Genomic DNA, 11,098 nt, shown 5'->3' on the forward strand with positions numbered 1-11,098 from the left:
GTGGATGTCAAAAGCTGCTCGAGAGTGACAGGACACATAATGCCACTAGCTGATGATCAGGTTAATTGCTGGAGTGAGATTAAGGAGAAAAATGGTAGAAATGGCTGAGGCCTTGGTCTCACAGACAGTGGCAGATCGACTTGACCCAGCTAAAATCATTCCCTCTCGTATGCCCCCGGCAGCACAGCTGTGTGTGGTCACCCTGGGAGACACGTCACGGAACAGATCCAGATGGAAAGAGCTAGTTCAGATTACTTTTCAGATCATTAGACATTTTTGTTGGCAGCGAGACAGAGGGCGACAGGAAAGAGGAGGCACAAAGGAGGGTCAGCAGGGAGGAGTGGAACTGCTGTTGAAATGGCATCATGCTCAGATGAGGGCACACGGGCCAGCAAAGCCTAAATGTTATCTTTAAGTCCTTTGGCATTCCCCAGATCTCACTGGAAAAGGGGATCTGGATTTCACAGGCGCACAGATTTTTTTTTTTTAATATTGCCCAGATCCCATATCCCTACATTAGTGTAATTTCATTTCAGCTTTTGTCCTGGGGGGGCATAGTATGTATGTCTGTGTGTGTGTCTGTCTGTCTGTCTGTGTATGTACACATATGTATATGTATATTCTTGTACAAAATGAGAGATGAAGGAAGAAAACAGACAGAGTCAGACTGAAGCTTGCATCTTCTGTGTGTTTCTTCAATAAATCTATCAATTTTTCTGGTAGGAACAATCCTTAGTTGACTGCAGTTCGTGTCACAGTATTACTGTATGGCAGATGTTTGACTAATGTGTGAGCAAGCTGTAAAATACACGTGATTGTCTGTCACTTATTCTTGTTTAAAAATATCTCTACATCATTGAGAAAAGAAGGAAGAATCTACATTTCCCCTGACATTGCATGGTGCACTTGAACTGTGACCCTTCCCTGAGACTTGTAAGATGACTTTTTAAGAATTCCAGTTATTGAACATCCTATAAAACACTTTCTTCAGTTTTAAATAAAAATAAATCCAAGTCTCACTCTCTGCAGAACAAAATGTGAGAGAACACATATTGTGCAGACACATATTGTACAGTACTGCCAACAGCTGTTGCCATAATCAAAGAGCGTAGCATTTAAAAAATAATAAAAATTGGAATAAAATACTGAAAATATGACTTCTCATTAGTTTCATTCTGGTAGGCAGCTTCATGTGGCACACCTGAAGAGCTAGAGGCTTTCAGCACTGAAAGTTCTGGCATTCTGAGCTTCAGCAACTCTCATTATCTTCATCTTCAGACTTTCACTATCCTTTATATTGATGTGTTTTGGAAATAGATTAAACTATTGTCACAGAAATATGTCTTCTTTTCTGATAAAACAGAACTGCCTCCATGCTAGATAATATGTGTTGCTGATGCAGACTAGTAAATACTTATTCTTTTATGTAAGATTATATAAAAAATAATGAGTTTTTTAGTTGCTGGATTGTGTTGATTAGGTTTGTCAGAATAAAACAACAGCACTTACATTAACAAATGAAAGATCTAACAAGTCCTCACAGGCGTTTGGTTTGGAATGATTGTGGATATTTTTCCTGCATGGGATCACATGAAAATTTTTGCTGCTCTAGTGAAATTGCCATATAAAGTCTTAGATAACCATACCTAGAAAGTAAAATTACAGTCTGAATGTCTTATTCAGCCTATGATCTGAAATTAACTGGCGTTCAGCTACTGTTGTTTACGGACTACAATGTCCCGTTGGTCTGAATGGCAGATTACAAATATAAACATAAAAGTCTTTGCCCTGGGGAATGTACAGTCTACTAGATGAGTTATCTCACAAATGCTGACACAGTGTGACCAACAAGGGTTAGACTTTTCCTTATTCTAGTATTTGAGCAATAAAACATCACCTTATAGGTAATAGGAACTTGCTAAATTTTAGTCACTACTAGGCAAACACCTAACTAGAGCATCTGAGAAATGGCTACCATTAAAAAAAGATATCTGGTAATTAAAGGCTATGATTAGCTCAAAAAGGAGAATATGGCATTGTCAGCCAACACTGTCTGGATATAAGATTACTCATTTTAAATGCCATAGTTTTCATATGTAATGTTCTCAGTTACCAAGGGATAATAGACTCTTTATTGAAAACCTACTCAAATTTTCCCACCCGGGAGTTCTAAATGAATCTATACACACTTTGTACCTTGTTTATATCAGCTAATATGTATTATTCAACAAGGACCAAGGGCAATTCTCCAATGTCTGAGAGTTAAGGAGACTTATCATGTCAATTTTTCTAACTCAGTGCTTTACAATACAATCTCACTGCTGTATAAATCACCAATAAATAATAACTTCCTTAATACCATTTTCACCTTCCATTAACCAAAATGTTCTTAACTTTAAATTGAAAAATTAAATAAAGGAATATTGCTCTTTTCGGTATTACCTGCACTGTTCATCATTTTACTATTCAATAAAATAGAATATAACAACAGGATTCAACCTGTAGGTTCACTGTTAGAGAATTCTAATCAACTTCTATGTTGCACTATTTCAGCTGGAAACAGGGGCAGATGAAAGTCTAGAGATAAAATTTATATTTAAAAAATGTTTCAGGATACAACCACAATTTTATTAGTCTAATTATTTTGGAAATGCAATTACCCTTTAGAAATGTAAATCAATAGTAGCTATCTTTTTATACTATTGCTATTTACGTTTCTGTTACTTTTATTAACTCTACATCTATTTCACCTATGCCAGTTATATATAATGTGGGCATTATTTGCAAGAAATTGTAATAAAACTCCATGTACCAGCCTAGCAGAAATAAGGCAAATAACACAGCTCGAACAACAAAAATATACATCAGAAGCTTCAAATAGGCCTGCCACAAAAAAAGTAATGGCTAAAGAGCCTGTGTTAGCCCTCCCTCAAAGGCCAGTAGACTCAGCTCCTTTGATGACAGAAAGGATACAAAGTTTAATCCTGAACCAAGGTGAGAAACTTCAGCCACTTTCACTATCATGACAAATAATAAAGTTCTTGTTTTGATGTTAATTTTCTTTATAGATTTCCTCTAGATATATACTTTCCTAAGTGATGGCTTACTCATTGTGATAATATACCTAATGACAGCATCAGTTCATTTGGTCATACTTTTATTATTTCTTTGGTTTTCAAATGTATATCTCAAAAGAAATTCTTAAAAGATATAAGAGACTACCACATAAAATTCATTGTTTACACATACAAAAAAACCCCACATATTTCACTTAATTCCCACTTTATTTTTCCCATCTCCACCTTCAGTGCAGTTATTCTGAGCTCCGTCTTGCTCTAGATAATTTGTATTTCAACTGCATCCTCAAGTTTGCACCTTCTGTATTTTTTTTCCACTTGAGTTCATAACGAAGGTACAAAGAGTCCTTGCCTTGGCAGCAAAGGGTGCAACTGTATTTGTTAAGAGCCATTGCAGAGGATGCTCTAGTCCAGGCACTCCCTGTTTTATTTATCATCAGTGTTAAGACAGGTGACAGTGGCACAACTGTTGCAAGGACTATTTCCAATCTTGTGCTTGGCAGAATATTTTCAGTTCAAACTGGAGTAAATATTTTTCACATGGCAGAAGCTAATCAGGACCTGTTTCTCCCCATTTGTCACAGCAGACTTGCAAATAGCAGTCATTGATATCTGCTGATGCAATTTCCGGGGTACACAGATGACTCAAGAATTCCTACAGTTTTTGAAAGCTGTGATGAAAGCTCCCATGTTTGCCCACGCTCATCAAAATTCTGTTAAATGTATTCTCTTGCCATAGGTTTCAAGTTTCTAGAACTCCTCTGTCTTTAAAAACATCAACAGTGTTGCCTCTCTGAAAGGCATGCAGACACCTGGTGACTTGTACATATGCAAGTACCATTCCAACATATACTTTATTATTCTATGTGAATCTTTCCCAGGTCTATGTTCCAATTTTCCAGTGCACTGGCAAGAAATAAATTTGCTGAACTCGAAAAAAGACCGTTTTTCAGCAGTGATTATAACTGTTTTTATCCACCATTCCAAACTGAGAGAACAAGCAAAATCATTTTTGCACCTGCCTCCTCACTGCAAAGTTTGAGAAGTTGAGTTTGTCACAGTGGTTGCTGGCTAGCTTGAAGTAGAGACATGTGCCTGTACTCCAGACAATTATATGATTTACTTTCCAAACACATTTTTCTCTGTCTTTGAACAAGAATTAGAGGAGGAGTGACTTATTCAATTGAATTGACTACTGAGTCTTGCAAACAGTATCCACAACCATGGACTATGAGCTTGTACCGGATGCACCACGGTATTCCTCACCAGCCTCTTGCTTTTGGTAAGTATCAGACATTTTTAAAATGTCTCTGGCAGCTGGCTGGCTAATTAGTCTTGCAAAGCAGTTTGATATACAAAAAAGTCCAGATAATCAAAGTTTTGAATGAATTTTAGGATCACATCTGGTCTGCTTCTCCAGACAATTACGTTCATTCCAACATATTACATGAATGTAAGAAATACAAAACACTATTAGGTTTCCATTTTCAACACCTTTTCCTTATCTGCCTTATACTCTAAACTGATGCATGATGTATAAAAATGAGTAATTGTAAAAGACTCAGTCAATGTTCTTGGCAGATATTATCGAAAACATTGTTGATCCATTCAAGCAATTCCAAGCGGGCAACATCAAATATGACTATTTTGTAGCCAAGAAAGGAATTAATTCCGTACTAATCTAAAGAGGTGCTTCATCTCTAACTATGTCAAGCCTGGCAGAACAGGTATTATGCCATCCCTCCAGCAACTGCTGGATAAAGCCTCAAGCTATGGTGCCAAATTCTACACATATTCCTCACAAACATGTCTCCTGGAAATGTTTGCCAAGAGTAAACAGAAGATTGCAAATGGTTTTGGAGTCACCATCCTGGGTGTGTTTCTGTGTACCCTGTGCATTTATGCACATGGCCTTCGCACAGAGTTTAATCAAAAACATTTATACTGGCAGCTTCAATATTTCCAGAGCTGTTGGTACCTCACATCCCTGCCTATTGCAGGGGAGATGGCAGAGGGCAGGTGGTTTGCACAACAGTCACTTACTGCTGGATTGCTTTTAATTGGGCAACAAATGAACATCTTTACCAGGTGCTCCCCTGCATGCACTACACCCCTGCTGTGCTCTGCTGTGCTCTGCTCATCTGCAGCCTGAGAGGATCCATCCCATCCCTAACCCTGCATGCTGTCCCTGACATCGAGTGTCCCCTGTTTACATCTCACAGCGATAAATTACAGGTTTTCTGTATATAGTCTTAGATTTTCTGGATATAGTTTTACAAATGGCAACAGAACAGCAGCTACATTTACACAGTGTCAGGTATCCTCCCCAGTCACCTCCTGAAGGCTCTCAACGTTCTCACAAGCCATGTCCTGTACACAGAGGGAAGTAACAGCACAACATCTTACTGAGAAGTCCATAGTAGGTTGTCTACCAGGATTCAAGGGTTGTCTTCCTCTCCTGAGCTACTGAATGAGACACATGATGCCCCAGCCTGCTTAGTATTTAAATACAGCTCACATTCTTCATTATCCTCATAACGTGACTTCCTAAAAAATAGCAGTAAATGAGCTTTAGGAAATTATTTCTTCCAGATGTGACTGTAAAAACCATATTAACTGAAGAAGTCTATCACATGAGGACAGAAGACACAGGAGCCATGGAATTTCTGAAGATCAAACTGTGGATCTGCTGACACTCAATGTTATAAACTCAGAGATTACTCTTCTGAGAGCCATCTACGTGTACAGTGGTGGGAACTGTTAGTTTATGTGATGAAGGGATAATCACCATAAACACAAAGGCCTGGAGATGGGCAGAGGACAGTACCAAGCAGAGGAAGCCCTATAGCACCTGGTCCTGGATATTCCCAGGGACCTCAGCAGAGAATACAGTCTGGGTGTTGGAGGAGTCTGCAGGAGTTGCTCTCACCAGGCAGCCTTGCAGACTGAACAGGGTTATTGCCTGCAGGTGTTCAAGGCTCATTATGGAATGGGCATTTGAGGAATGGTGTAAAACTTACTGCAGGATGTCTTTAAGGGGTTGATGGGAATGTGTGATACCTATGGGCTATTAAGGTGAGAACAGGAGGATGAAGTTTGCTTGTGAAGGAACAGATGTGGAAAATACAGAGATAAGTGCATGTAAATATGCTGCTGGTCAGTGTGCTTGATTGGTCATGCCCTGTTCACCACAGTCTTCTTGTTAAACTGCATTTTTAACTTCTTTCCTGGGTGAGGGACCCTGTTCTGTGTGCATGGCTGTGTGTGCATGGGAGGTGCATGCAGCAGCTGGATTCAAGCAGTGGATCAGAGGGGCCATGAGTCTGGATGCCAGTAACTGGAGAAACCAGTGTGTGTTTGTCTGTGTGTGTTTCCCTAGGGAAGGTATGTCCTGTGAGAGTGCATGTAGGATAAGGGGTCTGGGAGCCAGTCAGGGAGACCATAGGTCAAGGGCTGGATACCAGAGGGAGACCAGGGGTCTGGTAGTCAGATACTGGCTTGGCCATAGGTCTGCACAAGCTCCTGGAGAGACCAGTGTGTGCATGTGTGTATGTGTGTGTGTGTGTGTATGTGAGTGTCTGTGTGAGGGCCTGGCTGCAGCAAACAAACTGGAGTTGCGGACCCATAGCTGCAGTCACACGGATTTCCCAGTCTCCAAATTATCAGCCAAGAATAAATCAATGGCAGAGAGGCAGAGATCGGGCAGAGCATGGAACAGTGCCATGTGTGACCTGAGGACTCACGTCCACCCCTTCCAAACCATCAGCTCAAACCACTCAGCCGAGCCAGGCAGAGGAGGCTGCAGGCAGGTGCCTTGGCAGACCTCTGTGCATGAGGTTTTCAAGGTCCCAGCTCACAAGGAGCACATTCACAGACTATGTCATGTTCTCCCAAGACAGAAGGAGCAAGATCCTGAAGCAGAGGTGGCCACACAAGAGGAGTCCTGTCATGGAAGACACACGTGAGAGCTCGAGTGCTTTGCAGTACTGCACGGTCTAGAGGCATCCTGTGCACAAAGGGTACCCACGAGACAGTCTCAGCCTGCCTGACAGCAGGGTCATGGGAAGTCTGGAAGTGGCACAGCTGACTATGCTGTGCCCCAAGGGTGTGGGCTGCAGCAGTATTTTGGCTCCTGCCTCACAGTAGAGTGCACAGCTACGGACCAAGGCCGTCCTTTCATCTCTGGATGTAAATGGTACACAGTCTCCTGAGTCAGGGGAAACCAGCAGGGCCAGCCCTCCTCATCCCGCTGGTTGTTGCTACAAAACAGAACAGTGGGAGACGGGCCCTTAGGCTGCAACTGCTCCTTTGCCATTATACTGAAGTCGTGTATTTGCGTTTACTTGTAGCTGAGGCACTGCTGCCAAATTCTGAATGGAACAGATTCTCACAGGTTGCAACAAAGATGCAAACAGATGGCACAAGGCTTTGAGTTCAGCTGATGTGAAGAGCTGTCAGAAGGAATGGGGGGGTGGGTCCCACCACCCCAAAAGGTGGCTGTGGGCTGTGCCACACAGCCTTGCCAGAGGCATCGCACCTTCCCGCTGATGCAGCTGCAGCACTGGGTTCCCAGGGAGCTCCCTTGGAAGCCAAGCTAGGGGGATCTTTTAATGCATGAAAGGTAAGGGGCAGAAGAATCACTTTCTTTAGCAGCTGGCCTCACTCCAAAACTGCAATCTGATCCAGGACTCTGTTTCTAACTCAAGAAGGATTATAACAACTGCCCTGAATTTTGCATTAAATGGAGTGTGTTAGAAAATCCTGTACACGTCTGAGAAACCACAAGCCTAGGCACTAAAACACCATGTCCCTTTAAACTTCACAAAAGTAAGAAAGAATATTCAGCTTTGAGCTCCCAGTTACAAGCATTCAGGGGCAATAGAGCTGTGCAAGGAACAGGCGATTTGTAATTGATTTGATTTATTAGGTTCCTTTTCTGCTCTCTGAATATCTATAAACACGCTGCAACCGTTACATGCATTTGTTTATTCAAATGCATTTGACTAACAGTATTCAGAAGCTTTGACAAGGTGGACTGATCATAAATAATCAAAATCTGAATAGTGTTGCATAGCTGTAATTTGCTAGGGAAAAAGAAATGTTTTAACAAATCAGGAAAGCACTGAAGTACTTGTAGGTAGCTGCTCTCTATGTTTATTTATCTGTGTGGCTTCAAAATTTACTCTTGCCCAATATTTATGCCAGGATGAATATTGTTTCTATAGGCACAGCATGCAAACCTTGAAGTTAGTAAGCATGTTCACTCAAACCGAATTAATTTAAAAACTCAGCCACTGTTTACATACTTTTAATTATATACCAAGAACCAGCAGCGCAAGCAACAGAAAAAAAATTCCAAAGAGAAAAGTCAGACATGCCTTAAAAATTAAACTCCTTGTTCAAGCCCCAGCAGACAACATCAGAGCTGACCCTGAAGAATAAAGAGCAGAAAAAAGAAAACCAGAAAACAGTTCTCATTTTTCCAACTTCCCAAGTTGCATTCAGTGAACCTTCTCTGCTTTGCTCTTGCTTTGTGCAGACCACTACTGTGTTAGCAAAGCCATTTTCTTTGCCTGTAAAATGGGAATATTCCCTCTGAAGAGCACTTGAAGCATAGCAGGGGGAAATACTGCAGTGAAGAGAGGTTTCTCTGAAACCAACCATAATGGATTTCTTTTCATTCCTGCGCTAAGGGACTTGCTTCAGAGCAGAAGAGTAGCCTGGCTCTTTCAGAGATAATGTTCCCTTTTCCTTTGGCCTGGTATCAAATGGAGACTGAAAGGGGAAATATGTTTTCCTTGGGGTACCCGTCTCTGGTCCTCAAGGGCTCTGCATTGCATAGGACCAGGGAGGATGAGGGATTTGTGGTCTAAGAGTTAAAGCAGGAGGAAAGAGAGATAGGACCCTTGGATTACAGTCTTTGCTCTGAGATAGAGGTAAATAGTCACTTACATTCAAATAAAAACTTCCCCCTTGAATTATTTTTTCCATTCCCTACCAATCCCAGCTTATCTCCCCAAAATGGTCTTCACTTTTAAAATCAATTTATAACCGATCAGACAGCTAAAATAGCTTCTTACAGTAGGTGTCTCTAGTCAATGACTGATTTGCATTAAGAAAGATATGACAGCCAAGTGTGAAGAGAAAAGAATGATAGTTTAATTTTAGAAAAATTCCACATTCATCTGAGAAATGATTACTAAGCACTGTGTATGTTCATACATAAATTACTTCTAAAAATGCGAAAAGATATTAAAATGCTAAATATTTTCTTGCAGCAGGAGCAGGAAAGCTCCAGATCAGACACCGTGGCCTTTTGTGGGAAGGAACGGAGCAGACTCACACCCTGGGGAGGCACCCGGTGCTCCTGTGACGCTGAGCAAGGAGGAGAGTAAACAGCTCAGGGGAATCGGAATAGAGGGATGCAGGAGGAGACAGAGGCCAAGAGAGAGGCCAAAGCCCCTCTGGGGAAGGGTGAGAAGCCTTCCCCTCATGCTCCATGTGCATGAGAGCTGGGACAACCATTCTGCCAGCACGGCAAGCTCCGCTCAGCGTTAGACAGGCCTGGGGACAGCGGTGCATGGACGTGTAATTATGGAAATAAACAGCAAGGTTCCCAGCCAGGCAGGCTGGGAGCGCCAGGCAGCAACTTCTGCAGAGCCAAGGAGCGTGACACAGCCGTCAGGGGGACGTGCCAGGGAGCCAGGTGCCAGCTCCTGAAATAAGTCCTACAGCTTGTCAACAGAGCTCTGTCATCTCTATCCAGAAAAAGACTAATAGTGGGCTGACGCCTGGCACTGACAAATTACCAGGTTGCTAGAGCTGGGATTTGGATTCGCTGCCGAGGTTTGTTTCAATTTTTTTAAGTATATCTTTATTTTACCAGGAAAAGCTTTTTTCTTTGTCCGCTCTTGGTCCAAGCTGGCAAAAAGCAGCCTGAGATCTCCCACAGAGGAGACCCAGACCCTGCCAGGGCCTGTGCGCAAGCATACGACACGTTCAGAGGCAGCAGAGACCTCACTGCAAGATAAATTGCAGGCTCAGAGCCTACAAGGGAAGGAAGGGAAAGAGTTGAGAGGTGAGAAAGGTATGTATGGAGGGAGAAAGACAAGAAGAAGGTCACTGCAAGACCATTAGAGTATATATTATATTTTTTACTAAATGTGTCTCATTTTTCAGTGTCAAGAAGAGAATGTGTGTGCAGTGTTTGTCCCACGCTAACACACCCTGAGAGAACAGACATCAGTCACTGGCTGTGTCACGTTTTTATTAGCCAAGTTTCACAGAAGCATCTCGCCAAGTAGGGAATAAATCCATGCATCACAGCTCAGGTTTGACAGGAACATTAAAGGCAATATGTACTTTGATATATCAATCCAAATTTGTAGGCAGCAGAGGTCAGACTCGATGCAAAAAATTATTAGGATTATTTTTTTATTAAAAAGCAACGTTTGTGGCCTTCTAATAAAGATCTCACTATCTTACTAAAAGGTCTATTTCAAACATTCCAAAGTTGTGTTATCTGACATCTTAATTAGCTTCATTTCATTGCCTTGAATACATCCTGTCTTCTTTCATTATAAGTCCTAGAGCATTTGACACTAATGTATAAGATCATTTTAGAAAGACGGCAAACTTTTATTAGTGTTGACTTAATTGCTATACACTTGAACACCATTATTTGACGTATTCACTCTGCACATCACCTAACTTCCCTGAAATGCAACAGCCAACTCTTCCCTGGCTTCGTTCAGAGGAAGAAAATTACAGTGTAAGCAAATCACGTCACGTGGAGTGCCACATCTTTTGAGGACTTCTGTTCTTAGGAGACAACATAGAACAGGAACTTTTCTTTCCAGAGCAGTATATCCACAAGTACCAGCAGAATGACTTCAAGTTCTCTCACAGACTTCTCAGTGGACTTCCTACCAGAGGTAGGATTAAAGTAATTCTTTCAAATGCGGATTGGTCTGAAGACTGAAAGGCAATGGGAATCTTCTCAGCAGACTTGAGAGCTCCTC

Source organism: Manacus vitellinus, unplaced genomic scaffold (genome assembly GCF_001715985.3).
Source record: "Manacus vitellinus isolate BGI_N305 unplaced genomic scaffold, ASM171598v3 scaffold_7_pilon, whole genome shotgun sequence".
Classification (NCBI taxonomy): domain Eukaryota; kingdom Metazoa; phylum Chordata; class Aves; order Passeriformes; family Pipridae; genus Manacus; species Manacus vitellinus.